Source organism: Callithrix jacchus, chromosome 18 (genome assembly GCF_049354715.1).
Source record: "Callithrix jacchus isolate 240 chromosome 18, calJac240_pri, whole genome shotgun sequence".
In the NCBI taxonomy this organism is placed as follows: domain Eukaryota; kingdom Metazoa; phylum Chordata; class Mammalia; order Primates; family Cebidae; genus Callithrix; species Callithrix jacchus.
In genome coordinates this window covers 24,316,465-24,330,556 of record NC_133519.1, presented here as the reverse complement: position 1 = coordinate 24,330,556, position 14,092 = coordinate 24,316,465, and the positions used below count along the sequence as shown (strand labels likewise).

General features: G+C 46.0%; 1 pseudogene; it reads left to right on the top strand.

The window, feature by feature from the left end:
• Positions 1–1,534: 1,534 nt before the first annotated feature.
• Positions 1,535–2,789, top strand: LOC144580250 (tetratricopeptide repeat protein 33-like; annotated as a pseudogene).
• The last annotated feature ends 11,303 nt before the right edge of the window (positions 2,790–14,092 follow it).

Here is a 14,092-nt window from a genome sequence, read left to right as displayed (position 1 = left end):
GAACACTAAATTCTGGCTGCATTTCCAGCCAAGGCCTGGTTACTTTAGAATCCCTCTCCTCCCCGCTTGTCTTTTCAAGCAGGAGCCAGCCAAGGTATTCGTCATGTTTCCGAGCTGCCCTGCTGCTTGATTTATACGCACAGAGGACTGGGAAGAAGATGCCAGTGGGGGGGTGAAGGCTAGCCTTCCTGGCACCCCAGGGGCCACTGAAAGGGTCCCTGGTTTTTGGATCAACTCTGTTCAGCTCAAGGTCGGGATCATGCGGACCCCACAGCCTCGGGAGCAGAGGAATTGAGATAGGGCGCACTCCAGCTCTCTTGCTCCTGCTGTCTTTTTTGTGTCTCACACTGTGAGATCTTGGCCATAAAAGGAATGAAGCTTTGCTTGCCCTCTCACTGGGCTTCTCCTAAAAGGGCTTTCCGAAAAATTTCCAGCCTTCTCCTCTGGGACACTGGATGTGGTCTCTTTGGCCAAAGAGAAAACAAGTAACAGATGAAGCCCTTGCAGATGAGGAGGCCAAAACTGAAATGTTAATCACCTCAAAATATGCGTGCTGCTCTCTCCAGTGCCTCGCTTGGCTCTCCTCAGAGGATCTTTGATTGGGGATTTTCCCCCTGGGGGTGGGGGATTTGCTGTTAACATTTGGAGCATGTTTGAGGCTCCAACTTGCAGTGACAAGACAATTGTTATTCAGTGTCTAACATGCCTGTTGTGGGGACTCTGAATGGCTGAAATATTGACTGCAGCTCTTGGTTGAACTAATACTCCTACAACACTCCCATAAAAGCTCAAGATGCTGTCATCCAAGATGAATAAAAATGCCTCTTTTTATTCCGCTGCATATGAAAACATGAGATCATTGGAATATATTTAGAGTTAGATTTGGCCGCCTATACATGTTTACAATTCTTGGACTCAAAGCTCTAATGTGAATCGGAGGCACTCTTTTTCCTCCTCGCGTTCTTTTCTTTCTCTAAGAAGGTGAATGCTGATTCCAAGAGTTTATAATTCCTTTTCTTGGTATTACCCAAAGTTCACCTGGAGAGCCTGAGCCTTGACACGTTAATGCAATGATTCAACCACTGACGGGCTCCTCACCATCCATCACTCAAGGCAAAGCCTCCACTGGGCTTGAACAGACTATCCAGAAGTACTGCCTTTTCCTCAGGTCTTTGAATCAGGACCGGGTCTGATTCTACCAGATAGAAGTCTACAATGCCTTAGGGTCAATGACTCTTGCTATCACATAGATGTTGGTTCCTTTCTGAAGGAAAGCACAGACTCCCTTCTCCAGAAGGAAGGCAGCAACAGCAGGGAATCAACACAGAGACTGCCTGTGCACCTCATCTCTAGGGGGCTGATCCTCCATCCTGACTGCATGTACAATCAAGAGGACAGCTTTAAAAACACTGATCTTCTGGGATTTGTGGTCCCAGAGAAGGGACTGGTGGAGAAAGATTAAGAGTTGTCTTTGCATGCTTCTGAGGACTGTCTGGATGCCCTGAAGTAGGCTAACCCCATTTCCTAGGAAACCAGGCATCCAGGGCGGGCAGAATGGCTTCCTTTGGGTGGAAGAGGAAAATTGGCAAGAAGGTCTCAAAGGTCACTTCCCAGCAGTTTGAAGCTGAAGCTGCTGCTGAGAAGGATGCAGTTGACAATGACAAAGGGAACTGGCTTCATGCCATTAAACATAGGAAAGCAATTCTTTTTTTTTTTTTTTTTTTTTGAGATGGAGATCCACTATGTTGTCAGGCTGGAATGCAGTGGCCCAATCTTGGCTCACTGAAACCTCCACCTCCTGTGTTCAAGCAATTCTCCTGCCTCAGCCTCCCGAGTAGCTAGGACTACAGGCGCCCACCACCGTGCCCAGCTAATGTTTGTATTTTTAGTAGAGACAGGGTTTCACCATGTTGGCCAGTATAGTCTCTATCTCTTGACCCCGTGATCTGCTTGCCCTGGCCTCCCGAAGTGCCAGGCTTACAGGTGTGAGCCACTGTGCCGGCAATAAATTCTTGAATGCCGTGCTGAGAAGAGTAAACAGCTGAAGGATGAAGGAGCCAGTTTGGCTGAAAATAAAAGATACCAGTAGGCAGTTCAGAAGTGGGATGAAGTACTACAGTTAACTCCAAATCATGCTACCCTATATGAGATGAAATCACAGGTGCTAATGTCTCTGCATGAAATGTTCCCAGCAGTACCTGCAGCAGAAATCAGCGTGCAGCAAAATCCACATTCGTGGGAGTCTTGGCAAACTTTGGGACATGCTCAACTTGGATTAGGAAAGATAATCCTGGCAATTCAAGTAGCCCTTCACATCTATCCAGTGAACCCTGAAATATGGAAAGAAGACCTCTCTTGGGCAAGAACACTCCAGGAGCAGCAGAAGGTAGCCCAGATGATTTTAAAAAAAGTGAAGCACCAGCTGACGTAACACACTTTTCACCCAAGTCAATTCCAGACTATGACTCCAAAAGTGATGAGATTTATTGCTGTTTGTGCGGCTATTGCTGAGAAACAGAAGACAGTTTCAGCAAATAAAACAATGGTTACTGTGTCCACTTCTGGGGCCCTAGAGACTGTAACTGAAGAGGAAGATGGTGCTACACCACCAGATGGCTCTGTTTTTGTCAGAGCCCCATGAAGCAGCATGCGTAAGATTATCTGAATCTGTCTTTTTGATGGCCACTTGAAGTTTTGACACAGAGACATTTACTCTGGAGATAGATAGCAGAACTCCTGGTTGTAAAGTAATTTTTTCAGATGAGGCACATAAAAAGTAAAATGGCAGGATTATTGTATAGTGTTTCGAATATGCTTTAGTAAGTTATGACATATTTCTCAAGGTTAAAATTCTGAGTAAAATTGTTTTTGATTAATAAACAATTTAACCTAAATATGTAAATGATACATTTTAAAGACAAAACTTGAAAAGAATAGTGAATAACTTGGCCACTGTTACTGAAATGCTGTCTCAACTTTTGTTTTATGATAAGGGTGTGATTTCCCTCCCTCTGAGAAATATACTGTTCTTACTATTTACTCTCTTTTTCTTGCTTTATGAGAGTAAGTCTGTCAGAAAGCTTGAATATTTTTGACATTCATTTTGATTCAAAGTTGCCATTTGGTTATATGTGGAATCTTTGAAAATCTGGCTAGAAATGCATGCAGATGTGTACATTCTGAATGTTTGCTGAAGTTTATCTTAATTCTGATTTGTGCTTCTGTTTTGCCTTTGAAGTTATAACAATGATAGATAGTTGTCTCCTTCAGAATTTGTTAGAAGTGTGAAGTTTTGATAAATATGAGAATGATGGTTTTATTTTTTAATTGTTACACTAAGTAATCCTTACCACAAATGAGTCATTTTTAAAATATGCATTTTTAAATGAATGGCTTTTACAGATAGGTTAATGAAAATTGTACTGCTTTATTATCCCAGTTAAAATCAATACTTTCTTTCTTTTCTTTATTTTACAAAACTTTAAAAACCCTGGCAACAACTTCTTGTGTCTTTCCATCTGATGACTGGGAATTACTTTTCTCGATAACTTTTTTTGAAACTACTCAGTGAAATGAAAAACAATTTCAATTTTAAATAGCTAATTATATCTTTCTAAAAATAAAAAAATAGGGCTATAGAATAGAGTGCCAGTGAGTAAATATCTTAGGCACAAAATACATAGATACTGTCACTGCTAATCTGAACTATTGTTTTTATACTCTATGTTATACCACAGTAATATAGGCCTGTTGGGTTCTGTTGCTTGTGATACTCAGGAAGATATTATTTGTGTAAAATTAATTTTGTCTTTGTTAGAGACGAAAGTAGCCAACTTTATGTTAAAGATCTTACTGTTGGAGCATGTAAGTAATGGTCTACATTTTTATGAAGATGGTTTTTAAAACTTCTGTTTTATTGGAATACATATCTCTTTTCAGAGTTGGAGAAATTAGCACTTGCCTTGAAAAGAATATTCTTTCCCTAAGTTATAGTGTCAGAAAATTAGCCCTGGTTAGAGAGGTTCGTTTCAGAGTGCTCCAGAAAATATATTAGTTATTTTGTTTTGTTTCATAAAGAACATAAATAAGTATCTAGAGAGGTGAGTTCTCAACACTTGGCATCTTGTTTTGAGTAATGGAGGTTTGTTTATTGTGTGATTTGTGAATAGTCTTTTCTGGAAAACAAATCAAAAAGCCCTGATGCTGGTCCCCACCTCCAGCGATTCTAACTGTATTGATCTAGGTTACACCTGAGCACCCAAAGCTTTCCAAGGTATTATACTCTATCCTAATTATGTGTTTTGTCCTTTGTTCATTTGTTTTTTGAGACAGAGTTTTACTCTTGTCACCCAGGCTGGAGTGCAATGGCACAATCTCGACTCACTGCAACCTCCGCCTCCTGGGTGCAAGCAATTCTCCTGCCTCAGCCTCCTTAGTAGCTGGGATTACAGGCATGCGCCACCGTGCCCAGCTAATTTTTGTATTTTTAGTAAAGACAGGGTTTCACCATTTTGGCCAGGCTGGTCTCAAACTCCTGACGTGAGGTTGTCCACCTGCCTCAGCTTCCCAAAGCACTGGGATTACAGGTGTGAGGCACCACATCCCAGCTCCTGGTTATGCTTTTTAAAATTACATGTGAGGAGAAAAAAGATTTGGAATTAATTGACTATCTCCAAGTAACAGAATTAAGAATTTTTATTCACTTGAGTATTTTTCTGGGTGTCGTGAAAAATTTTTTGCAGCAAAGGATATTGCAATGAAACAAATTAATAGTATAGAGGAAGGGAAATGCCATTTTCCACTTAAAAGGAAGGAAGTTCAGGATACTCAAAATAGAACTCTTCATCTCTCTCCCTAACCTGACTCTCCTCCTGCATCCCCAGTTCTGAAAATAGCACCAGGTTCTCACCAGCCCACATCCCACAGGCACTTCAGCTTCCTACCTTCCCTAAACCCATCCATCCAACTACTTCCTAGTCTCCACAGCAGCTTCCTTCATACTTAAATTTCCTGACTCCTGTTCAGACAAGTGCCACTCCCACTGCCTCTCAGTTTGGGCTTCCACTTCCGACGGGGCTGGGCTGGCTCCTCAGCAGGCTCTCCACCTCCATGTGGGCACTGAAGCTGCGGTGATCTTCCCTCAACCCCACACTGACTCCTGTCACGTGCCTGTTAAAAACCTGTGGTCAGGCTGGGCGCAATGGCTCATGCTTATAATCCTAGCATTTTGGGAGGCCAAGGTGGGCACATTGCCTGAGCCCAGGAGTTCAAGACCAGCCTGGGTAACAAGGTAAAACTCCGTTTTTACTAAAAATACAAAAATAAATTGGCCGGGTGTGGTGCATGCCTAATCTCAGCTACTCAGGAGACTGAGGTATGAGAATTGCTTGAACCCAGGTGGAAGTTGCAGTGAGCCGAGACTGTGCCACTTCATTCCAGCCTGGGTGACAGAGCAAGACTGCCTCCAAAATAAAGAAATACAAATCAAAACTTGCAGTGGCCTCCTCGTTTCCAGAGCAAACTGGAGCAGCTTGCAAGGCTTCCAAGGCCCTGCATGATCCGACCCTGCCCACCTTCACAGGTTCTGGCTTTGCAGCCCTCACCCTGCACCCTTCCACCTGCCACAAGTAACAGCTGGAGGTCCCCACACGCATCCTTTTCTCCCTGACTCAGAGTCGTTACCTGTGCTGCTCCCCTGTTTGGAATGCCTTCTCCATCATGTTGCCCCCCGTCACACCTGCCACCTTACACACTCCTCAACACGTAGTCTCTGGCCTGCTCCTGCATGCTTTCACACCTGTGTCTTTGCTTAGCATTGATTGTTCTTGTCTTTATGTCTGTCTCCCCACTGCTGTTTGACTTCTTTGAGGGTCAGGAGCGTTCTTCTCTGTCTGGGCACTACCCACACTGCCCAGCATCTCCTAGGCATTCAGTAAATGAGTTAAGGAGTGAGTGGATAATATTGATTCTTTACATTCCTGCAGCTCTTTATGATTTTCCTAAGTACTTTCTTATGTGTGTTTGCAGTTGGGTTTTGTGCCCCTGAAATTGCTTTCAACAGTATTGCCTTCACCATCTGCATTCTCACTTGAGGCTGGCAGACAGGAGAGGTGGTGAAAGTGAGGTGCAGCATGACCAGGAGAGGCCCTGCTGCCCAGGTCGCGCAGCTGGTGCTGGAAGACCCAGCAGCCCTCCGTCTCTGCCTGTGTTCTCCCCCACAACCCGTGTCTCCCACACACTGGCTCCACTGCGCTGGATCTGGAGTCTGCACTGGATAGTTGCCCACAAAGAGACAGAGATTGCCAGCCACTTCAAATCCTGGCTTCCCCGTTTTCCCGTCATGCTTTTAAGCCAGGAGATAACAAGAGGAAGCCACAGCTCTGGTGGTTTGAGATGAGATACTCAAGAGCATGCGGTCTTCCACCATCAACATTTTCTAGAGACGAAGCCGACTCAGTTTGAGTGGATTTCGCCTCTCTGGAGGAAATACAGATTCACTAATCCCTTCCACTGTAATCAAGCCTGGGAGGGAAGGGCTGCCAGGGGATCCGTTCCAGAATGTAGTCGGTGGGGAAAATGCAGAGCCCCTGCCATCTGAGTCGCTGCCAGCACACCACTTCCTGAGATCGTACATGAGGCCGTGACCGAAACTGTGGCTGTGGCCCTGCTAATCAGCCAGATTCAGGAGATGTTTCTCTGGGGTAGAATGACATTAAGAAGGCCCTGTCCCTGGGACATCTAAAGTCATCCTCACCTGAGCCTCTCATTCAGTCTCACTCAGGGCTCCTCAGCTCCTCTCCATCCAAGCAGGGCCAGAGGTGCCCCTTACCAAGCCCTTTCTGGGAGGGAACAGGGGTGATGATGGGAGGAACTGGGAGGACTATACCCCATTCCCCGTTTTCTACTCAGATTATCCCACAAGCTGGAGTGTGAAGCCCTGGGATAGATATACTGCCACCACAAGAGCAGAAAGTCACATGGCTGAGCTCAGTCAACTCTTAGCCACTACCATGTGTCAGATATTATGTTAAGAGCTGATAGGGATAAATTAGACATGGCTGGCCAGGCGCCGTGGCTCACGCCTGTAATCCTAGCAGTTTGGGAGGCCAAGGTGAGCAGATCTCCTGAGGTCAGGAGTTCAAGACCAGCCTGGCTAACACGGTGAAACCCTATCTCTACTGAAAATACAAAAAATTAGCCGGGCAAGATGGTGGGTGCCTGTAATCCCAGCTTGAGGGACTGGGGAGATAGGGTGGTGAAGATAGCAAAGGCTTCTCAAGCTTCAGTATCTGTGATTAGGTTGAGTTGCATGAAATTGCTGATAGTCTATTGGTAATGACCTACAATAACCTGGACTTCAGATGGTTCAATGTCATACTTCCTGGGAAGTGGGAAAACACACCTTGCAGAGAAAAACCCAGGCCAAAGAAGTTCAGTGTCTGTCAGCAACTGGTAAACTTATATTAAGTTTACCTCTTAATAATGTATTGATGGAGATTGTCTAGGGATGACATTTTCTACTTTCTTAAAAGAGGACTAAGCTGGGTGTGGTGGCTCACGCCTGTAATCCCAGTACTTTGGGAGGCCAAGGCAAGAGGATCAGGCGAGGTCAGGAGTTTGAGACCAGCCTGGTCAACATGACGAAACGTCATCTCTACTAAAAATGCAAAAATTAGCTGGGCGTGGCGGCAGGCACCTGTAATCCCAGCTAGTCAGAAGGCCAAGACACGAGAATCGCTTGAACCTGAGAGGCAGAGGTTGCAGTGAGCCGAGATCGTGCCACTGCACTCCAGCCTGAGTGACAAAGTGAGACTCTATCTAAAAAAAAAAAAAGAAGCCGAGTCTGGTGTTAGAAGTTTGTCTATTACCCAAAGACCAGTTATATTAGTCTGTTCTCATGCTGCTAATAAAGGCATACCCCAAACTGGGTAATTTATAAAGGAACAACTCACATTTCTACATGGCTCAGGGGGCCTCACAATCATGGTGGAAGGCAAAGGGGTAGCAAGACACGTCTTATATGGCAGCAGGCAAGAGAGCTTATGTAGGGGAGCTCCCCTTTATAAAACCATCAGGTTTCCTGAGAGTTATTCACTGTCATGAGACTAGCACATGAAAAACCCGCCCTCGTAATTCAGTTACCTCCCACCGGGGCCCTCCCATGACATGTAGGGATTACTACAGCTCAAGGTAAGATGTAGGTAGAGCCAAACCATATCACCAGTCCAGGGTAGACTTTGCACTTCACAACTGGACTGAATTTACAAGTCACAGGAAGGCAGTATTGTACCCCGAGTCTGAAATATTTGAGTCTCCGTTCCAACACCACTGCAGATGAGCTGTGTGATCAGCTTCATAACTTCTGAGGCTGGCTTTTCTCACCTGGAAGATGATGGCAAAAATAATACTTCCTTTCTTCACAAGGTGGTTGAAATGCTGAAATGAGATAGTGCCTATACATTGCTTAGCGCAATGCTGGCCTTTAGGAAGCACCCGGTAGCTGTTTGCAGGGTCATCATTTATGTCAAGAGCCCAGTAAACACTGAGGGATGACCCCATGCCCACAAGTCATAAAGGGAGTTGCATCTTTTCGTCTTAAGGCCATAGCGTGTTTTGATGGAGGCAGCAGGACCGTGGCCTAGTTTAGCCTGGGTTTTAGTCATAAATAGAGGAGGTAGAAAGAAGACATAAGAAAACATGTGATGCTTGAGTTTCTCGGGTCAGAAGGACAAGAAGCTCCACATGATCCCATTCAGCCGTTTAGTTGCTTTCAGCCTCAGAGCAAACCTGCTGAGGAATTTCATATCCCCAGTCTCTCCTGGCAGGCATGCCTGGCTGTGAGGTAGATTTTTTGAGCACAAGCGTTTCTGCAGGCTACCAAGTCAACCTCCCTGGAGTGGTTCCCAGGAAAGCAGTGGTGATAGCAGCAGCTGCAGGCTTGCTTGGGCACCAGAGGCTCTGGGCAAAACAGGAGCCCAGCTTTCCTGGAAGAGAAACCCTAGTCACTCAGAGGAGGATCTGAAACCAGAGAGGTAAGGCAGCTGAAGCATGTGTCCCAACCGGGCACCTGGGCGGGACTCCTCTCTGCTGCCCCAGGCGGGCATGGGCACTTACTCTCTTGGTTCCTGAAGGATTATCTTGCTGGGGATGACGACAATGCCCACCCTTAGGAAGACTGGCTCGTGTGTTTTAAAATAACCGTTGATATGCATTTGTAAACATGTAGCATTCTGAAGTCAGGAGGGTTTGTGATGGGCACTGCTCGGATGAGAAGCGCGTGTGAGGGAGCGGTCTCCGGCAGCCCCTCCTGACTGCTGCCTGTCCTTGGTGAACCTCAGGGAGGCAGGGTGTGCAGGGGCTGGCCCTGTCTTATGGTTCCTCCTGGGGCTGACTCAGCAGGCCTCTGCCGCTGCTTTTCTCTTCATCTTCCCTCCCCTCCCCTCCCCTCTCCTCCCCTCTAACAGGAATTGGTGGAGCTGAGGGCAGGAACACGTTTTGAATGCCCTGGGACAGTGCCTTGGGAAAAGTAAGACTTGTAAAAGCCCAGAGCAGTTGCTCTGCAGCCCTAAAAATTTTCCCTGCAGCTTCAATTTTTATTTAAGTCGCCATTTCCATTCCTGCTGACAAGTCAGAAAATGGCTCTGACCCGGAGCAACTGCAGAGACAGCGGGTGGCCCAGGCCATGGCCTGGGTCAGGGACACCTTGGAGCTCATCCCAGAGGCCTGGGGACCTTGGTTCCTCCCTCCCTGACAGAGGCAGGCATGGGCCAGAAATCCTGCCACACCACAGAGTGGAGCTTCAGGCCTCAGCACGTGAGGGGTCTTCTCTTTCATTCCCCGTCATCTGCACGCTCCCCCCACAACTGCTGCCCCTCTCCTCACCCCATTCAGGGAAGCTCTGCAGACTTTTCCCTCTAACTTCAAAGACGGCATCGGCAGCCACTTGGTCCCACCATGACTGTCCTGGAGGCACAGAACCTCTAGGAGAGATTAGTTCTGCAGGAGCTGAGAGAGGGTCCGGCCCACATTGGGCTCTCCTCATTCAGAAATGACTGAATGTGCAGGCCCAACTCAAGGCCTCGAACAATAGGGGAGAGTATGGGAGGGGAGCGCAGCAGGGGGTACGGTGAGGTCAGACACCTTTTCCTATGGTGTTCAGGCACTGTCTGTGCTGGCAGCAGCCCCAGGAGGTGATATTTGGGTTAAAAACTGGAAAGTAGGCAGGATAAGGGCAGTGTATTTGCAGAAGACCAGGAGGTAGAAATTGTAACCACTTTGGCATCTAGGCAAAAACAGGAAGTGACACAAGATGAGCCTGGAAAGTGGATGGGAGCAAGATCAGAAACAGACTCATGGTTGGGCGAAATGGCTCACGCCTGTAATCCCAGCACTTTGGAAGGCCAAGGTCAGAGGATTGCTTGAGGCCAGGAGTTCGAAACCAGCCTGGGCAACATAGCAAGACCCCATCTCTAAAAAAAAAAAAAGTTCTGAATTAGTGAGGTGTGGTGGCACATACCAGTAGTCCTAGCTACTCAGGAGGCTGAGGTGGCAGGATTGCTTGAGCTAAGGATTTGAAGCTACAGTGAGCTATGACTGAGCCACTTGTACTCCAGCCTGGGTGATAAAGCAAGACCCTGTCTCTAAAAAGGGAGAAAAAGAAAGAAAAGAAATGGTCTCATATGCAGTGGTGTGCTGGTCAATGTCGGCGAGGCTGTGGGCAGGGTTCAGGGGGAGGTGAGTGCTCATATGTAATGTGTGTGCCAGTTTCCGTGGTGTAAATATTAGAATACCTCCCATCGTTGTTGATTTCACTCCACCAATGGTTTAATACCCAGCTCACCACAACTCCTGCAAACTTAACAATCAACTTGCAAGCTGATAAGGGTTGGCTCGAACAGGCTGCATCTTATGTCACGTGTTACCTTTTCCCTTACCTCCTTGTCACAACGTACCTCAGCAGTCCTTGGCAGGAGGGGAACCACATGAATGAAGTCACTTCAGGCTGCTGCTACAAGTGTCTCGGTCTCAATCACCTCCACCCTGCCCATGGCTGTTCCTTCTTTCTGTCCCTGATGGATGCAGGCATGGACATTTTTCCCGGAGTTTCATAAAAACCACTCACATAAGGCGTTTATAGTGTAGCCAACTTATAAACACAAAGAAGGTTCACATCACAGCAATGCTAATCACATCCAACGAAATATTAAACCACCCTATTAAATTTTTCCTTGGCCATTGACACAATCCTGGACTTTCATCTCCTGCCGTATTGCTTTTTCCTCCATGCTCTCCAACGTTGATTGAGCCTTTTCCCCTTGACACGCCCCTCAAAATACTTCCAGTCAATCATGGAGAGCAATGCAGCCCTCCCTAGCCACCCCACCCAGTCCTGTGTCCCCCCTCTCCAACCCTGATTTACCCATCTTCCCTTGACTCCCCTCAAAATACTGCTAGTTTACCATGGAGAGAATGTGGTCCCCAGCCACCTCCACCCGGTACACAGTCCTGCATTGTTCATGTCATATTCAAGGTGCCACAGATCTGAAGAATTCCTGGGCATGCAGAGGAATACTGACTACTGTTTACACCTGGCTTAATGCTCATTTTTTAATCTTACGAATTTTTAACAATCATCACTCCTTAAACTACAAACATTGCTCTAAATATCCACAGACTACATAGCTAGTACATCAAACATGCATTTCACACAAGGTCCCACTTCGCACCTGTTAGAATGGCCAAAATTCAAAACACCAAACACTGGCAAGGATGAGGAGCGACAGGAACTCTCTCCTTCATTGCTGGTGGGAATGCAAAATGGCACAGCCACATTGGGAGACACTTTGGCAGTTTCTATAAAACTAAACATGCTCTCTCTGCATGACCCACAATCACACCTCTTGGTATTTACCCAAACGAATTGCAAATTCATGTCCCTTTAAAAAAATAAACTGCACACAGATGTTTACAGCAGTTTTATTCATAATTGCCAAAACTTGGAATCGGCCAAGATGTCCTTCAGTAAATGAATGGATAAGCTGTGGTACACCCAGACAATGGAATATTATTCAGTGATCAAAACAAACAAGCTATCTAGCCATGAAAAGACATGGAGAGAACTGAAATGTGCATCGCTAAGTAACAGAAGCCAATCAGCAAAGCCCATCTACTGTATGATTCCAACAATATTTATTCTGGAAAAGGCAAAACTATGGAGACGGTAAAAAGAACAGTGGTTGCAGGGACTAGGGGTGAGGGAAGGATGAATAGATGGAGCACAGAGGATTTTTAGGGCAGTGAAAATATTCTGTGTGATACTATGATAGTGGATATATGTGATTATTCATTTTTCCAAACCCACAGAATATACAACAGCAAGAGTGAGTGCTAATATAGCTATGGACCCTGGGTGATGATGCTGTGTCAGTATAGGTCCCACTGTGATTTGGGAAGTTGATGGTGGGGGAGACTGTGTGTGAGGGCAGGGCACATACGGGAATTCTCTGTACTTTGTGCTCAATTTTGCTGTGAACCTAACATTGCTCTAAAAAGTAAAGTATATTAAAAAGCAAAATCATGACCAGGTGTGGCGGTTCACCCTTGTAATGCCAGTACTTTGGGAGGCTGAGTCAGGAGGATTCCTTGAGCCCAGAAGTTTGAGACCAGCCTAGGTAATATAAAAAAAACCTCATCTCTTTTTTATTTTTATTTATCTGTTTATTTATTTTGAGACAGAGTATTGCTGTGTTGCCCAGGCTGGTGTGCAGTTGTGCAATTTCAGCTCACTGCAACCTTCGCCTTCCAGGTTCAAGCAATTCTCGTGCCTCAGCCTCCTGAGTGTCTGGGACTACAGACGTGGACCACCATGCCCAGCTAATTTTTGTATTTTTAGTAGAGACAGGGTTTTGCCATGTTGGGCAGGCTGGTCTCAAACTCCTGGCCTCAAGTGATCCACCCAACTTGGCCTCCCAAAGTGCTGGGATTACAGGCGTGAGCCACCGTGCCCGGCCAAGACTTCACCTCTTAAAAGAACAAAATCAAACAATAAGCCAGGTATGATGACACAAGCCTGTGGTCCCAGCTGCTCAGGAGATTGAGATGGCAGGATCACTTGAGCCCAGGTGGTCGAGGCTGCAGTGAACCATGATACCACTGTACTCCGGCCTGGGTGACAGAGTGAGACCCTGTCCCTTTAAAAAAAAAAAAAAAAATCATGAATTTAGCAAATTGGATTTTCCCAAATATTTAGCTTGATCAAAAACTTAAGCAAACACCTCCAACCAAACATTTAATTAAATTCATAAAGTGCAGCTCCTCTTAGATACTGTAAAGGTGTTAAATATATAAAACTCAAAAACAGTCATGATTCCAAACTGTTTCATACCCTTACACCAAAGCCTGCTATAAACGTGTTAATACAGCGGCTTCACTCAGTTTCTTATCCCAAGTCCCACACCTTCCTAGGGTGCCAATTTTGACACCTTCCTAGGATTTCAGTGATGTTTTACCAAGTACTATTTTTACCTTCCTAGGGTTTTTAACAACCTTACCAGACCAGGAGAAGAAGAAAAAGAATAACCTCAAGCTGCTGGGGTTGCAGAGTCTGGGTGGTTGATCAGTGGATTCTGGATCAGGATATGAGGCTGGGTTGCAAAGTCCCAGAAGATTCAAATAAGGGGAGCTCCCTTTTTATCATTCAACTTTGTTACTTCAACAAGACTTTTGTAAGCCCGCACCTTTTGGAAAGGTGTTTGAGTTTTGCAACATTGAATCTTCCCCCTGGAAGGAGATGAGTTCACATCTCACTTGGCCAGCATTCCACAGCCCATTGCCCTGTCATCGTGATATATTGGTGACCTGGGCTGTTAGATTATTTAAAACACGTGTGTCTTCGTTGGTGTTGTATAATAGCTTGTAGGGGCCATCGTGAAGTTTCATCAGCTGAGGGAGGGACATGGAGTCCATGCAAGTTTGTGCTCGTCTCCAGGCCCCCTGGGAACACGCTCGGGACCCCTCTTCACCCAGTGGTCATGTGTGACTCCCAGGCTGAGCAATCCTGTTCTGGGACAGTGCCTACTTTTCCCCAAATTGC